This window comes from Hydra vulgaris, chromosome 14, assembly GCF_038396675.1.
Source record: "Hydra vulgaris chromosome 14, alternate assembly HydraT2T_AEP".
Classification (NCBI taxonomy): Eukaryota; Metazoa; Cnidaria; class Hydrozoa; order Anthoathecata; family Hydridae; genus Hydra; species Hydra vulgaris.
In genome coordinates, this window is record NC_088933.1 from 2,124,184 (window position 1) to 2,142,804 (window position 18,621).

The window sequence follows — 18,621 nt, forward strand, 5'->3', positions numbered from 1 at the left end:
TTTTCAAAAAGGAAACAAGTATTATACTAATAATTTACAAATTATTTAAAAAAAACATATATAATTTATGCGCTATTTTTTGAAAATGACTATTAAAAATCATCGTCAGAGTCAGAATTATGACAAATGTAGCTGAACCCTCCTGCTGTATATTCTTCGTGTGCCCAGCTTGAGCAATCACAACATTTGATCTATTTTTCAGCATCTCTACTAATAACCCAAGTATCCATGCAAATGATACAGTAGTTTTCATCTTCTGATGATGATAAGTCTTGTGTATGTTTTTTTGTTACTTTGCCTTTCCATTAGCGGAACATTTGCATCTTTTTGGCAGTGGCTGTGATGAACTTACAGAACTTTTGAGAGGAGAATCTATCAATATAGACAAAGTTCTCTTCTTGCTTGTGTTTTTTAAAGGCTTTCTTTCAAGTGCTTTTGGTGATGGCCTTACTTTATATGGAGTTGCAAACACCGAGCATTCAGAAATTGATTTCACTTGAGATGTTGAGATCTATCTAGTGGCTGCAACTTGTAAATGCAATGGGGTGGAAAACTTAACATGATGATTCCAGATGAATTCGCGTCCCCATCATTGCCAGGTAGTGCAGAAGTTAAAAAATGGTCCCTAAAATTGACTCTTGGAAATACGAAATAAAGGTGGAATACTGTTACAATAGCAGAGGCAGCACATGCCAAGGTAACTAAAACATCTCTTTCTGCTGAGATTATTGCCCCGAATTGCTTTTGGTCCTTTCTTGAGATCACTTTATCAGGCTTTTAAACTCTATTTACCCCTGTTTTTTCCATGTACCAAATATCTGCTGGTGTGAATTGGTGACATTGAAGACACACCTGAAAATTATTGAAAAACATTTCAACATTGTGTTTGTTAAATATTAAATAATATAAAATGTATATCACTATAAATACATATTTTGTGGAGTCACTTATAATAAATATTAAAATCCTTAAACATATTAACAATCTACAAACCTAGGTTGTACGTAGCCAGTGTGAAATGATGGTATTGTCGATTTTTCTTCAAGATCTTGTGTAGAGGCTTTTGACAAATAGGGTTTTAGGCTTTAATAGTTGAAGTTAAAATCTAGAGACACCTGGGCTATGACTCTTCTATTTAACTTTACAGCTTTCACTGCTTCAAGGATTGTGCATTTAGTAGTGGTACCCCTACTAGTTTTCCTATGATAGTTGCAAACCATGATTTAAAATCTGATAAAGCAAAAAAAGAAACGTTAGGCTATTTTTTGTTAGTAAATTAATAAAGTCAAGTATAAGTATAAATTTAAAACTGTCTATAGCTATCATTTATTAATGTTTACTTAGGCATATTAATCTTAAATATTATGCCTAATTCATTTTAGCGATTTTTATTACTTATAATAAGTATTGTAATCATTATTAGCATTCATTTAAGAGTTTTACAACTATATGAGAGTATGAAGGCAATTTTTTTTATATGACAACTTGCCCCCTTTAAAATAGGACAACTTGACCCACATGGGGTAGAAGAAGGTTTGACCTAAATAACTTTTTATCCTTGCTGTAAATCTGAAAAATGACTAGCACACCAATAAAATAATTTCCAAAACTATATATTTAATGTGTTAAACACAAATATTGCATATTGTTACTGTATTGAACATTTGAATAGAAAAGTTAAAAAGTTACTTACCTACAAAATTGTTACTTTTTTTTGGATTTGTAGAAAAACCAATCGCGCGAATTTCATAAAATCAACTGAGCAGTCATCTTTTAACACCATTTATATAATATAAAAAAATTGCAGCATCAATCCAATCATAACATTCCGAAATAGCGACTCTGACAACTAACCCTTATGACTTTTAGGCCCGTTCTCCCCTATATAATTATACATTATATTTATAATGTACATAGTTATGTACATTATACATTAATTAATATTGAATAATATACAAAAAGAAAGTATAATGTATAAATATATACTATATAATTTTTATATAATTATACACAGCACTGACTCTAACTTAAGGTAGAGTCTGTGTTGTGGTTAGTGGTGTGGAGCCCCCATCTCACCCCCTCATATATACATTTATATATATTTATATATCTATATCTATATATATATATATTTATATCTATATCTATATCTATATCTATATATATATATATATATATATATATATATATATATATATATATATATATATATATATATATATATATATATGTATATATATATATATATATATGTATATATATATATATATATATATATATATATATATATATATATATATATATATATATATATATATATATATATATATATAAAATATAATATAATAAAAATATATGACAGTAGCATGCGGTGTTCCTCAAGGATCAATACTTTCTTGTTTATATAAACATCTTGCATAAGTTTTCTTATATTTTAAGTTGTATTAATCTAATAGTAATGGTTTAAGTCAAATAAAATATCCTTAAATATAACTAAAACCAAATACACTTTTTTTCAGAGACTCCAAATTATTTCATTAAAATTTCCCTATTTATGCATTGATAATTCAAATATAAAAAAAGAGCCCTCGTGCGCGTAGTTAGGAGTATTTCTCGACAAAAATCTTTAACTGCATGAACACATATGTATAATAGAAAACAGAAAATCAAAAAATATTGGCTTATTATATAAAACTAAAAGGTTCATAAACTAAAATTGTTTAAAAAACTTATAATTTTCTCTTATTGACAGCTACCTTATTTATAGGAACTTATTATGGGTGCAGCACCAAAGCTTGGTGCAGCACCAAAGCAACCAAAATAAAAAAAACTACTCAGTAGACAAAAAAATGCTGTACGAATTATTTCAAACGTAAATAGTTTAATGCCCTCAAAAGGTTTATTTAGTAAACTAAATATACTCAATGTTTATCAACTAAGGATTTATCAGATACTTTAATGACGCGTCTAATATTTCATACCCTTTTTAACAAAATAAACTATGCTTACTCCACTAGATTTTCAAATCAGAACTACATTCAACCCAAAACCTATTATACTACCAAATTCTCTATTGCAAATATGGGACCTAAATTATGGAATTCTAAACTTAATAACGACATCAAAACTAATACTTCTTTTCATACCTTTGAAATAAAACTTGAACAAAAACTACTTACTCTTGACAATGAATTTATTTATTTATTAAGTTATTTCTAAATATCATAGATAATCTTATTCTCTTTTATTTATTTACTTAATTATTTCACTTTATATCTTTATATATACATGCAAAAACAAAATAATTGGAGCAGGCGATAAAGTTTGGTTGTGTAATTATATTAAGTTAAATGTTGCAGTGTTCCGTGACGCCAAGTGGTTTGTAATTAAAGTGCGTATATATTTGATAAGTGATGTTAACATGTTCGTACGGTTTCATATGTAATTGCTAATGAGTTTATATGACTAATGTGAAATTGTAAATATGTTTATGTGGGTTGAAATGGTAATATTTAAGTTATGTGATTTAATATAAATTATGATTATAATTTTGTAAGAGACAAGTTCTCATTGAGTAAAGAAAAGAAAACATCTTGACTTAATCACATATAAAAAAAAAAAAAATCTTGACTTAATATTATATTTCTGCGAGAAAACTACATATAAACAGTAATCAATAAATTTTTTCGGCATGCATCCTTTTCAAGCACTTCTTTGCGAAGGCATGTCTATTTCCTGGGGACTATCCTCGACCTTGTGTGATTATAGTCTTGTTGTTGTTTGTTAAGATGTATAATAGTATAACGCGTATCACTCCAAGAAAAAGGTATAAATTATAACTGTACATTAACTAGGTTTAAAACAATTACAATCTGAGTCGTATGTTATTACTATTTTTTATTAGAAAGAGATGCAATTTTACGACGATGGGAAAAAGGCTTAAGCTTAGCAGACAGAGCGGGTTCAACTACAACTACGATGCATTTTTGGACTTTGTCTAGAAGAGAAAGAGCATCATTAGTAAAACCAGCCCAAATATGACAACAGTATTCCATATATGGACGAATATGTTGAGGTAGAACGATAAGTTCAAAATAAATATAAAAAAAAGTAAAGATTTAAGGTTGAATTTAAAAGAATTAACAAAAGAATAAAAAACTTAGAACATATAAAATAATAAAGATACTAATATTTTCTAGAATAAAACAGAATTGAAAAATACTGTACACACAGGTGGGTTGAGTATTAACTACATAGAATTAAGACTAGGACAGCCAATAAACATAATCAATTTAGAAATCAAAATGTTTATCAATACTTATATGTTATACTCAATTATTACAATATGTTATCTTTATCTACTATCAATTAATGAAGAGGACCCCAATCTTTTGTAACTCTGTTTGTGAAAAATGGTGATAAATTTTTGAATGGCTAAACTGTCTGCATATTCAATAACTGTTCCTTCTATTAGATCGTTTCAGCTCAAAATGTAATAAATAATGGTGAAAATTAACAATATCTTTCCTTTTATGATCTCATACATTTGAATTAAATCACCCCTTCTTCTATCATGCAAAGTTGGCAACTCAAATATCTTTAATCTTTCTTCATACGACTTCCCCCTTGAAGATTTGATTCTTGTAGCTCTGTGTCGCCCAAATTCAAGATTATCAGTCTTTTTTCTAAAATGAACTCCAAATTATTACTTCGTACCCCAAAATGAACTCCAAACTATTATTCCGTATTCCAAATAGGGACGGACTAAAGATTTGTACAGTTATTTAATGAAATTTATCCAAATACTCAAGAGTTTGATCAATTTTTGATAATGCCTAATTTTCTGTTTGCTTTGTCTATAGCTAAATTAATATGATGTTTCCGCTCTAGATTATTTGAGATGAAAATCCCAAGAACTTTTTTATATTATTGTTTCTGTTAAAACAGAATTGTTCAATTTATATTCATATCTAAGATCTTTTTACCAATATACATGACTTTACACTTTAATTCATTAAATTTAATTAAACAATCTTCAAATCATTTTAATAACATGTCAATTTCTTCTTGTGACAATTTATTATCATTATTATAATGATTAATTGAAATCATTTTGGTATTGTCTGCATGTAATTTAGATTACATGGTGTCATCAAAGCACACAAACCAACTAATAATAAGCGAATTGTAGTAAGCATAATAGGGTCACCTACATATAAATTATCAAATTATTTAGTAAATCAACCTACCTCCAATCTTAACAAAACAAAACTTCAAAATTCAAAACAATTTGTCGAATGTGCTCAATCATGGTATATCGATCCTGGTGAATTTCAAGTTTCCTTCGTTATTTTTATTCTTTACCCTTCAATACCTGTTAAAGAATCAATCGGTATTTATTAGTTATTAGAGCAACTACGTAACAGTCCTATTTTTAATTCAAAATTATCAATTTCAGAAATAAAAATACTTTTAGATTTTTGTTTGTCAAACTGTTGTTTTTTACTTGAAAACAATATACACACATGAGAAGATGCTGATCCTATAGGTTTATCATTAATGGTAGTAATGACAGAGAGTTTTCTGCAATGTTATGAAGAAAAAGCGTTAATACAGGCACAATATCTTACACCACCAATATATGTAAAATCATTTAAAAGGTATGTTGACGATATCCATTCCCGTTTTAAAAATGTGGCAGAAGCAGAACGTTTTCTCAAGTTGTTAAATAATTAACACACAAATGTCAAATATACAATAGAAAAAGAAAGTGATTCACACACAATAAATTTTCTTGATCTTTCAATAATAAATAACAAATCCGGAATATATCTTTTTAATATCTATTGCAAAGATGCAATACCAAATGTGCAAATAAAGCCGCATTCTTGTCACAATTCAAAAGTAATTTTGGTGTATTTAAAGGTTTTATCCAAAGAGCTTTTGCATTATGCAGTAAAGAACACATAAATCATGAATTAAAGTTTCTTACAGAAATATTTATAGTAAATGGTTATGATAAAAAAATACTTTAAAAAATGATCAAAAAAATAAAAAACTATAAGCAGAATAATCAACAAAACAACAACAATAACTTCAAAAAACTAGAACTTAATTATATTTCTCTGCCATGGGTACCAAAATTAAGTAATCAATTAAAAAAGATATTTAAAAATGCAGGCTTATATGCCATTTAAACTTAAATAAACTATTTTCAAATAAAGATAAGCAATTAACATTTATATAAATACATTTTTCAAAAACTTATTTAAAAACATTCACATACAAAGTTACCTGATTTGGTAATGGTGGAACAACTTTTAAAAGTGCATTTGCTTGATTGTTCAACTCCAAATCATCTTAAATATTTAAAATAAATAACATTAAAATACTCGTTTCATTAAAAAAATAGAATTTTTATACCTGCATATACATGTGTGTGTGTATATATATATATATATATATATATATATATATATATATATATATATATATATATATATATATATATATATATATATATTTTAAGATTCTCCTTACCCCCAATTTTAAGGTGGTACACCATCAAATATTCTAAAATTTTTTTTTTTTTTTTTTTTAATATATATTTGCTGTTTATATAATAAGAAAATATAATTACAAAGAAATTTTTAAATACAAAAAAAGTTGATTTATAAAATACAGGCAGGGGCTCAAATGGATGACTAAAGTCACCACAATCTTTTCATAGAGCCCCTATGTGGGCTTTACAAGTTTAAAATAGAATAAGATTGTTAAAAATACTATTTACAATTCCAATATAATAAAAAGATAAAGAACTTATAACTCATAAATATTTACATATAAAGAAAGAAAGTAAATAGTATCAATATAATTTTAACGATAGTCAATTAAAAATACTGACAAATTATTTTAAAGATAAAAAATAAGAGACAATCAAACAAAAACAAAAAAATAAAAAAACTAAGAATAATGGAATTCGATGTTCATTTAGAAAATGAACATCGTTCATTAAAATGTTCAAACTTAAAAAAAAAAAAACAAATTTTACATCAATAAAAATTGCCTTACTTTAGAATGCTATTTTATACTTTGCCTCGAATTTATCGAAAAACATTCATTTTAATGGGTCCATTGAAAACACGATAACTTGAATTATATTAACACAGCATCCATGAAATTTTTTGCATATGTTTTTGACATGTCAGGTAAGGTTTTGGATTTTAAGATTTTCAAAGTACATAAAAAATTATATCAATTTTTTACATCAAGTAGAAAAAATAATTTGAAGCAAAATTCAAAAATTTCGAAATGTCATTCCCTAGAAAATAGTATAATAAACATTTCCTAAAAATTTAAAGTGATTTGCGCTTCTGCTTCACAAGATATCATGTTTACAATCAGACAATGTTTCGCCAAATTTGAAAACGGAGAAAAACGCCAAAGAAAATTAAATATTCTTGTCATTCCCATTTAAACTTTTTTTAGTCAGTTAATTTATCGAAAAATTAAAAAATAAGTTGGGAATAAGCTTTTTATGTTATTAATCTACAATAAATTGCCTGTCAAATGAGCGAAATATGAAAACTTCACTTTTTTTTTTAATTTTGAGAAAATATTTGGTGTTGTACCACCTTAAGACCTTTGCCTCATACTTTTTCCAAGTAGGAGAACCAGACTTTAACACCTGCCTTCTAAGCAGTGCATTGAAAAGAGTTGAAGGCCACTGAACAACAATGTTTTCTCCATATATGTCAATCCAGTCACTTCGACCAACTAAAATGATTTTAGTTAAACTAACAATAAGTATTTATTTTCAATGAAGTTCCAAAGAACCTTTGCTACTTTATTAACCTTTTCCTTTATGCCAAAGAAAAAAAAAATTAAAAAAAAAAAATCATACCTCAATTGAATTATGAGCAACAAAATTGTATATAGAATATTCAAAATTCATTTTAATTTAATTTTTTTCGTAGCTATTTCTAAGTGATAAAACATTACTTTCAATGCGTTCAAGTTCATTAGTTTCAAAAGTAATTTTTTAAGGATAAAAATACTTTTTTTAAACTCCTTGGATATGTTAAAATTTCTTTATAGAAAATTCTAAGAATTAAAACGTCCTTTACTGTCCGTAAAAATTGCAGTATTAATATTCAGTAACAAGTTGAGTTTGTACTTAGTAGTAATATTGTTGGTCTTTTTTAAGTGATAATTGACTGTTTTTTTATAAATAATAATAACAATTTTTTTCATTTTCAATCGTACCTTGTAATGGTGTTTCTATAACTGTATAGAAAATTAACTTTTAAGGACATTTTTTTTAAAAATAACACTTAACAACACCATCTAATACTTCAGAATTATAAGATTCAGTAGAGTATTCATGAGCTGACTCAAGTATTATTTTTAGAATAGCTGCCTTTAATTTTCATTTATTTAGTCAATCGAAAAAACGTTTTGTTTATAACTTTGCTGGTGAGTTTGGTGGTAACCATTAAGAATTATAATTAGTTACTTTTTTAGATTCTCACATTTCTAATTAATCCAAAATAAAATAAAACAATTCTATTAATCCAAAATAAAACTGCAGCAATATGTGCACATGCTTCAGCAAGACCTGCCTTGCGATTACAGTGTAAATATTAAATTCTGCAAAAATCCATGAATTAATTTGGGTATTATTTAAATGTTTAGAATAAAACACCTAAAAATTTTACCAAATATATTATTTCTCATTTAAACGCTTCCATGCTTTACAGGTCTTCATACCCTCAGCTGTATAAGAACTTGGTGAAAATATTAGATAATTTATTAACTAATTATGTCTGTTTTTGGAAGGTACCTTCCAAAGGTACCTAGGTACACCTAATGTTTTGTAGTGCGAGTTTTTTATAGTAAATAAACTTGATATTAATTTTAAAACTTAAAAAATCCTTATTATTATACTATATTAATATTAAGTATTATAATAATATATTAAAATTGGTACTAAAACCTAATAAAAACGATATTAAAATTAATACCGCGAACAGTTTTACTTTTTTTATCCTCTCATAATGGCAACATTGAAATAGTCACGTGATCACGCGAGTACTTAATAGAAATTCAACATAATGAATTGTTTTAGAAATTCATCATAATAAGTTTTTATAGAAATTCACAATGATGAATTTCTATAGAAATTCTTTATAATGAATTTCTACAGAGCATAAATAGCTACAATTTTTTTTATAGAAATTCTATAGAAATAAGCTAAACGAATTTCTATAATAATTTTAGTTAATCTAGAAGTCTACAGAAATTCTATAGACAATTTTATTTTCTATATAACTTTCACATAAACTAAAAAATTAGTCTATAGAAATTCTATAGAGTTCAATTATTTCTATACAAATTCTATAGAAATAAAATAGTTTTATAGAAATTCTATAGAACTTTTTGTTCTGGGCTAGATTTATAAAATAATTTAAATCAATTAATAAATTAAAAAACCATTAGTTTGAAAAAAAACTTAAAAAACCTCGACTCATAATTCATGGTTTTGGTAGAATTCATTTGGAACCATCAACAGAGAGAGAGAGAAAGAGTTAAAACAATTTCAAAACAAGATTATAAAAATGATCATTTATAAATATATATCTAAAAAAGGATAAAAAATAATTATTCATTTAAAAAATATTTTATCGCGCAGCCAAAGTATCGATAATTATTTGCAAAAAATCTTGATGACCAATCAAAAGTTGCATTTTGTTGTCATAAATTTCATTATCAATGCATTACAAACTTCTTTTTATGCAGATCTTTTGACCCAATTATAAGTCAATAGCTGCGATGTATTTGGTCGTAATTTCGGGTCACTATAACAAAAATTAAATACTGTTCTTGTTTTTTTTTTAAAAAAAAACGTTAAATAAAAATTTAGCATTAAAAATTATTTGTAAAAACGAAAGCAAAAAAACAACAACAAAAAAAAAACAATTGAAAAAATAATAATTTTCTGATTACCGTTCAAAACAATTATTCACAAATGTTTTGCATGAATTAGACGAGTTATCAGGCAGATGGGGTATAGTTGGTTTTGTACCAATGTGGAATATAGCAGCCCTAGGATCTAAATGAGACCATGGCGGTTTTGTTGTTAGCATTTCAAGCACAGTACAACCAAATGACCTGTTTATAAAATATATCATGATCATTTTTTGATCTGGATAAAAATGGTGGTCATATATCTTGATCATCATTTTGATCTAGGTCATAATGGTCAGGATCATTATTAGTTATAAATTCATATAATCTATATATATCTATATATAGATTATATATATCTATATATAATCTATATATAATTCAAATAATCTATATATATCGATGAAATAATCTATAAATATATCGATGAAATAATCTATAAATATATCGATGAAATAATCTATTGATTTAAATCAACGTTTCAATCTATTGATTGAAACATATTGAAATAAATCAATAATCATAAAAATAATGAAAGTTAAATCAAAATGTTTCATTCTATTGATTAAAACATATTGATTTAACACTCATTGCGTACTCTGAATTTCTTCTAAATAAAGTTAAAACGCGCTTAAAAAAGAGAAAAAAGAAAAGAAAAGAATTTCATTGTTGTTCATGCTTTTATTGATTTGCCAGCTAATCAATAAAAAAGTTAATTTTCTAAGTTTTATAGTTTGCCGACATGAAAGGGTGTATTTATAGGGGAGAAGGGATGGTGTTCCACCTATGCACACACATCCCACCCCTCATAGCACTGGCCTTAAGTAAAAGTTATTTATTTACTACTTGTGTGCACTAATAAAACAAATTTATTTTAATAACAAAAAAATACTTTATTAATAGAGTATTATGCTTAATAATCGATTAATAGAGATAATACAATCAAAATCTAGGAAAAATATTTTTGTAATACTAAAGTATAATGCAGAAAGAAATTCTATATTAAAAAAGGAAAAAGAGTTGAGAGACTCAAAAAGTCTGAAAAAGTGTTTATTAACCCTGATCAAACTCAAGCGAAAAGGTACAAATCATAATCATTACGAGATGAATCTGAAAATGATAGGAATTCAAATAATGAATATTAACTACAATATTAGAAGTAACTAAGTATTATGGAGAAGTAAATTCCATCATGGATGAACAAGCAAAAGCATTTACTGACTCTTTATATAAATGTTTTTTTTGTTAAAACATCCTGAAGCAACTTTTAAAATTAAATTTGGCTAAGACAGCAATATACTTAATTTAATATTTCAGAAAATAATAATAGGTTATAAATAGTAAACCACGTACCTCCACTTGGCGGTCATGGTCACCAAGTAGTTTTAAGTACTTGTTTGATAAAAGTATAAATAATAAACTAGAGAAAAAGAAAAATACTTTACTCGAAAAAGGTGATTACAACGACTTTACTAAATCATTTCTCGATATTGACTGGCACAATAAATTACTTAACTTTAATGCCAAAATTTTGTACAAATGGTTGGATTTTAATGTATCAAAATTATTTTACAGTAAAAAATTTGTACAAATGGTTGGATTTTAATGCTTAAGGTTTTTAATGTATCAAAATTATTTTACAGTAAAAAATTTGTACAAATGGTTGGATTTTAATGCTTAAGGTTTTTAATGTATCAAAATTATTTTACAGTAAAAAATTTGTACAAACGGTTGGATTTTAATGTATCAGCTTAAAATTATTTTACAGTAAAAAAAAGAGTAAAAATAACTTTGAATGAAAATTTTTAAAAATATGATCAGATAAAAATATGAACACGTGAAAGAAATACTTGTGGTTTATATGTAAGAATTCAGAGTTTCAAAACATAACGAAGTTCCAAAAGTACTAAGAATTGAGCAAGATGATCAAAAATGTGTAAAACATTGAAACTTTTAATTTAAATGTTTTACACATTTAAACTAAATTTTGAATTTTTAGCAAGTCGAAACTTGTTAAATCTACCAGTTTTATGAGCAACAATTATCCAAAGCTAATTTTTAATCAAGTTATAATACATAAATATATGGAAAAGCTGGAGGCACACAAACAGTTGGTTCAACCAAAAACTTCAGAAGTATACATAAAACCTCTTTCAATTATTTTTAACAAACTATTTAATCCTGGAATTTTACCTGATATTTGGCTTAAAGCAAATATATATCCGCTCTTTAAGATGAAAGCTTGTAACCTAATTACAATGATTGAATTTTACATTCAAAACATTTAATAAATACCATATATCAGCTTTCTTTCCATATTCAATATCATGAACAGTTGCATTAATGACTTCAGGACTCATCCAATAAGGTGTTCCAACATCTGTTTTACATCCTGCACAAGAACTAATTGTCTAAAAATATAATTTTTAAAGATTCATACATATCAATATAGCTAAATTAATTATCAAGTTATCCTTATTTAAAACATTTCATTAACATTATAAGCCCAAAAAATAATATCTATAAATAAAATTTTAAATGTTACACACATCTAGGCTTTATTTGGGATACACAAAAATCTATTTTTGCCTCATTCAATAGAACAAATATTAACAATAGGGTATCAAATTTCCAAACAGCAGTGCAAACTCTGATTCTATCTGGTATCCGGTTTGTACATCCATCTTTAGCAGTTCCGACACTAACGCATGGTCTGGAACTCAGTGAAAATAGAGAGTCGACAATGCAAAACTTGATAAACTTGGAAGAAATGCAGTTGAGTCATTTTTTAATATCTCCAAGTATAGCAAAAACTTTATAAACTCTCTATTTAAAGTTCGGGAGATATCGACTTACAACAAAATAAAATAAACCCATTTATCCGTCTATTAAATAATAAAGTAACTTTTGAAATCATTAATTCTCAGCTTAACTATTGTTCATTAAAATATTCATTTTTAGATGATATAAAGGAATTATGTAAGATCCATAAAATAAATATGAAAAACTTAATTCAGGATAAGAAGGAAGTTCTTATCAAATTTTAGTACAGGCAATTCAATGTTGGAATGCAAAGCAACAGCGAACAATTTTCAAAAATACTCTTGAAGAAAACATTCTCAAGTGATCTACTTTATTCTCTCTTTATATATCTTAAACTATTTTTATGTATTTTTACCTTGTAAAAACATTTACAGAGGGTGTTTCATAAAATAATTATAATATAATATAGCATCACAAGGTAAACATAGCATCATAAGGCAAACATGCACATAGCCAACAGAGGTTTTATAATATAAAACCTCTTTAATATAAAACCTCTGTGAAAGGTTTTATAATATAAAACCTCTGTTGTGCTATGTGCATGTTTGCCTTATGATGCTATGTTCGCCTTATGATGCTATGTTCACCTTGTGATGCTATGTGTGTATCATTTAAAATTTTATTTATATATATTATATTTTGGGCTTATAATGTTAACGAAACGTTTTATATTTTATACATACATTGATACCCAATTTTTGTTGCTCAGCATTAAGTTACAATTACTAAAGCTCTTATAATTATAATTAAAACGTTTTAACATCAGTTTAACCTAAAACTGATAAAATAACAACAACAAACAGTTAAAAAAAGCACAAAGAACCCCCTACAAAAAAATGTTATTAATGGGTGAACCACCCAATGGTCAAAGACCCCTCCAGTTGTCGACGTTTTGTTACTAAGTAATATGCTGAGCAAAGACTAACTGAAGTAAAGTGCTAAAACAGAGTCTGAAATGATCGCCTATCTTTTCCTAATATATGTAGGAAGTTTGGCTAATGATTAAAAATTTAAAATAAACACATACAATGATTTGAAGGGATGATAATTACTGGAAGAAATTCAATATGCTTTCCAGTAAAAAAAATTAAATAAAAATTTACCATCATTACTTTATCGTATAATAGGGGTTCTGAGCCACTAGCCAGTATTTTATGTGATTTGTACTAGTGTTTGAAATTAACACTTGACTAAAAAAAATGTTTCAATTAACTAGGGTTTTTAGTAAGTTACTTTAAAAAAATATTACTTTCTTAACTGTTATGATTGCTATGACAGCAATTCCCTTTCGAAAATTATCAATGTTTTGTAAAGTTCTATTTGCACAATCATTAACAATTGCAGCACTGTACTTCCTTTGAAATTAATTCCAAATTTGGAATTCTAAATTGAATATATGTTCATATTTAAATGTTTTTATTGTTATTAAATGTGTCTATATTCTTTTAAACCTAAAAACAATTACTTAAATTAAAAGTAAAATAAAGTTAAGATGTCTCCTAAAATAAGCAGCAGTTCAAAAATGGCATCCATGATCCAGATATATTGAGGAGGATTTTGGCAATTTAATTGAAGACGTTAAGAGATAAATTTGACACTTTTAATGTCCTATTAGTTAATTAATTCTATAATCAGTTTTTACTGTACGCAAGTAAATCAAGAACCTCAATGCTAGGAGTCAAACCTTATCTGATAAATATATATATAGAATCACTGGGAGCAGGCGCAACTATAAAGTTGCAAGTTATTTTTACTCATTAAACTTTCAAACTATTATTTAAGCTTTTTTTTTTTTTAAAAGTTATTAGCTATACAAACATTTCATTTATATTTGTAGATATCTTTTACAAATGTTCTTATAGAATCACTGGGCAACTATAAAGTTTTAAGTTATAACGGTTATAACCAAAGCTTTACTGAATCATAGATAATTTCCCTCGCCAAAGAAAACTGTTTCTAAATTTAGGACAGTTGCTCAAGAACTCCATGCAACATCTGTCTTGACAACACCTCAAATAGTTTTCATGTTAGGGATCTGACAAAAAAAGAATGAAATTATTGTGGCCAAAGAAATTTGCAAACAAATATGATTGGCAACTGCAGAAAAGAAGAAAAATACACTTATGCCTGGTGTTAAAAGAAAGTTAAACTGTGATGCTAAAAAAACTGAAGCAGAAAAATAATGTATCCTAATCTAGTTTAAATCTTTTTTAATCCTAATTTAGTTTAAAGTTTTTATCTTAAGCCGTAAAATATTAAAAAAAAAAGACTTTTAAATGTTTTCTTCAAAGTATGTATTATATAGTTTACATTGTAAACTATAAAAAATATACTTTTTTATTTTACTGTGTATTATTTAGGCACCTGTGTTAAGAAGTATCAAGTTTTTAAAAAAAATTATAAGTGTCTAATACTGGAGAACATAAGTGTTGATTTTAAGATGTTGTCCAGTGCTTGACATTTTGACATTTCAAGGACTATAACAAATACATTAAAGTATTTTTTTTTTCACATATCAGCAAACTTGTATTGTACAAATAAATAATTATATAAAAATTAACTTTATTAGCACAACTTGTTTTTAACAATTGTTAAAGCAAAAATTTTTATGTTAATATATTTGGATTGGATATTTGTAACTCAATAAATACAACTGTGAATAAACTATTTTTAATATCTTCTATATGTTTTTATGGCGCTTTCCTTCATTAAAAAATTAAATTTTAACATTTTAGATGAAATATATTTTTTTTTTTGTTAATTCACCTCCCCAAGGCCCAGAAGGAAATATAAGAAATATAATTATTTTTAAATATAATTATAATTAAAGAATTATAATTTAAATATAATTTTAATTAAAGAAATATAATTATTAATAAATGAATTAATAATTAATTTTGCTTGAATTAATAATTAATTTTGATAAATAACAGTAATTTTTTTTGCAACTTTTAAACATAATTTTTACGATTTAAATTTTAGAAAATAGATATAATTAAATATATGAATGTGATCTCTCTTCTGTAACAGGGGGTTTGGTAGCTATAAATAGTTCAGTTATTTATTGCTAATAGTTATCACTTGTTTATTGTTTTTTATTGCTTAATGGTAACAATGGTAACACTCTTGGTCCTCTACTAGACATCTTCTCGGATAATTTTCAATCGACCTCTGATGGAAAATTTGTTCTGTATTGACCTCTCATGGAAACTATATATACAATATATACAAAGTTACCATGTGCTAGGATTAACTTTATTGTTTCCTTGTTTGCTTGCTGTTTCCTTACTTTCAATTGTATTCTCTACATCAACCAATCTCTTATTTGTCACTATATGAAATACTTTTGTCATATTAGGGCTGGTTCTTTTAGTAATGCTCTTTCTAGACAAGGTTTAAAAACGAATTGTGATTGTAGTACCTGTTCTATCCGCCAAGCCATTGTACAATCACCACAAGTTAGCGTTTTTTTCTCTTTTTTATAAATCAATAAAGTTTTTTTCTCTTTTTTATACTCAAACAAGCAACCATCTCTAGTTTCACCATCTAAAACTCTCATTTGACTTATCATTCAGCAAAATATATCCTTTGTACCTGTCCTTCATGCTCTAAAAACTTTTATTCATCTAGTTTTTTTTTTTGTAAATCAATGCTAGGAACTCTACTATCTTAACATTTTACCAACTCATACAACTTAGAGTTCTATAAGTTTTCTGTCAATTACTTTCTTTCCCTTTAACAATATTCTTTATTTTCTGGTAAATCCCAACTTGAATTGCTTTGCTTGCAGCCTTGTTGGAAGCTAAATAATTTTTTTTTGTCTAGTTTTGAAATATTTTCATGCAGCTAAATATAATAATTTTTGTAAATAAAAATATCTAAAGAAAAGTTCAAAAATTAAAAGCAGTTAGCTATACTTTTAAACAGTTGTTATAAATACATTTTATTAAAACTGTGATAAAGATAATAAATATTTAGTTAAAAACATTTAATAAAATCAATTTATAGAAATAAAATACTTAAAATTTCTAAAATTATTTTCTTTATAAGTGTGCAGATTAGCTATACTTTTAAACATCTTTATAAATGTGCAGATTTAGAAAATGAAGTAAACTAAAATTTATGAATAAAAATAAAAAAATGAAATTTTTTTTTTCTTTCTTGTTGCAAGTCTAAAATGCTGCTAAAATGCTTAAGAAGATTTATTTCAAAATCTTATAGTTTTTTGATTGCATATATATTTACATAATTTTAGCAGGGCAGTAAAATGTTTATTGTTTTTTATTGCTTAATGGTAACAATGGTAACTGGTAAAGTCTTATATATCTTAGTTGTAAGATATATAAGACTTTACCAGCTCATTAAAATGGTGTAAGCAATTCTTTTTAATATGGACACAACATGTGCTGGAAGTTGATAGTCCCTTTAAATTAATTTGTATCATAAAAAAACCTAACAGATAGATTGCTTAATGGTAACAATGGTAACTGGTAAAGTCTTATATATCTTAGTTGTAAGATATATAAGACTTTACCAGCTCATTAAAATGGTGTAAGCAATTCTTTTTAATATGGACACAACATGTGCTGGAAGTTGATAGTCCCTTTAAATTAATTTGTATCATAAAAAAACCTAACAGATAGTCTTATCTCCTTGATTAAATACATTGTCAAAGTTCAATCATATTTCTCTATCGTAGTTTAAGATTAAAAAGAACTTTCATGATTCACAAACTGTTTTATTTTTAATGTTTTATTTTATAATTTTAAAATAAAAAAACCTCAATACTCTTGAAATTCATACTTTAGTCACTTATAAAATATTTTACAGTTTCTGACAAAAACAAAAAAAAAAGCAATTGAAATTTTAATTTCTTTTTCAAACTTAGACACAATTAGGAGATTTTGTTGTCTTAACAAAGACAATTTAGAAGCTGAAAATTTAAAATACCCCCCCCTCCCTCCTTTTTGTTGTTGTTGTTGTTGATCAAAACGAATGTTCTAGATGATCAGTTAACATCAATAACTAATGCACTAGAGGTAATCACTGTTTTAAACCAGATAAAGGAAAACTGTCTTTAAGCAGAATTTCTAGTTATACATCTTCTCCTAGTTATATATCATACTCCTAGCTGAATCATATTTTTTATTTGGTAAAAAAAGATGCATTATATTTTTAATCTGGTAAATGCTTTTACAATGACAAATGGTGCATAGGGCTTCAAATTTGTGATAAAAACCAAAATGTTAATGTGAACTTTATACATAAAAACAATTAAAATTTGAAAAATACTAATAACGCACAATTAAGTTAAAACACAATTAAATAAAGTTAAAAAATATAATAAAATAATGACATAATTAAAAAAAAAAGAGGTTTCCTTTGACAAAGTAATATGTCACATAAAAGTACTCAATTCATTAAAGGTGGAAGAGCTCATGAAAAAATTCTTAAGAATAATAATTATGATTGTAACTTATGCAAATTAGAAATAAACATCTTTATATAATTTTTGTTCTTTTTGCTATTTTGTTCTTTTTGCTATTTTTTACTTTTTATTTTTACTTTATCTTGAATTTTATTTTAAACTAAAAGTTTAAAAAACTATCCAAATTTTGCAACGGTTATAATCACTTAAAATAATATTGCAACTTTGAAGTTTAACAACTCAGAATTTAGGTCAAAACCAGTCCAAACCAACTGTCGAAAAGATTATTTGGTTTAAAAACTGTTACTATACAAAATTTTAAACGATCACCATTTTTATTTACAAAATAAGAATCTGTTAAAAATTATAACTTTTTAATTGGAACCCTTAAAATTTCAGCTTGA

The 18,621-nt window shown here is 25.9% G+C and overlaps 2 long non-coding RNA genes across 2 annotated transcripts in view; both read right to left on the reverse strand.

Annotated features, from left to right (window-relative positions):
• On the reverse strand, positions 1-7,402 carry LOC136091194 (uncharacterized). The gene is made up of 5 exons (XR_010643775.1): positions 7,072-7,402; positions 6,295-6,359; positions 5,250-5,374; positions 994-1,230; positions 1-852 (listed from the first exon to the last, which is right to left on the reverse strand). It is a non-coding gene; the product is annotated as an uncharacterized LOC136091194 (long non-coding RNA).
• Positions 7,403-9,587: 2,185 nt separating this feature from the next.
• Positions 9,588-18,621, reverse strand: part of LOC100215486 (uncharacterized) — a 96,321-nt gene continuing 87,287 nt past the window's right edge. Inside the window, exons 10-12 of the long non-coding RNA XR_010643774.1 lie at positions 12,262-12,377; positions 10,006-10,170; positions 9,588-9,857 (exon numbers count right to left, since the gene is read on the reverse strand). This is a non-coding gene — a long non-coding RNA (uncharacterized LOC100215486). The remainder of the gene's footprint in view (positions 9,858-10,005; positions 10,171-12,261; positions 12,378-18,621) is intronic.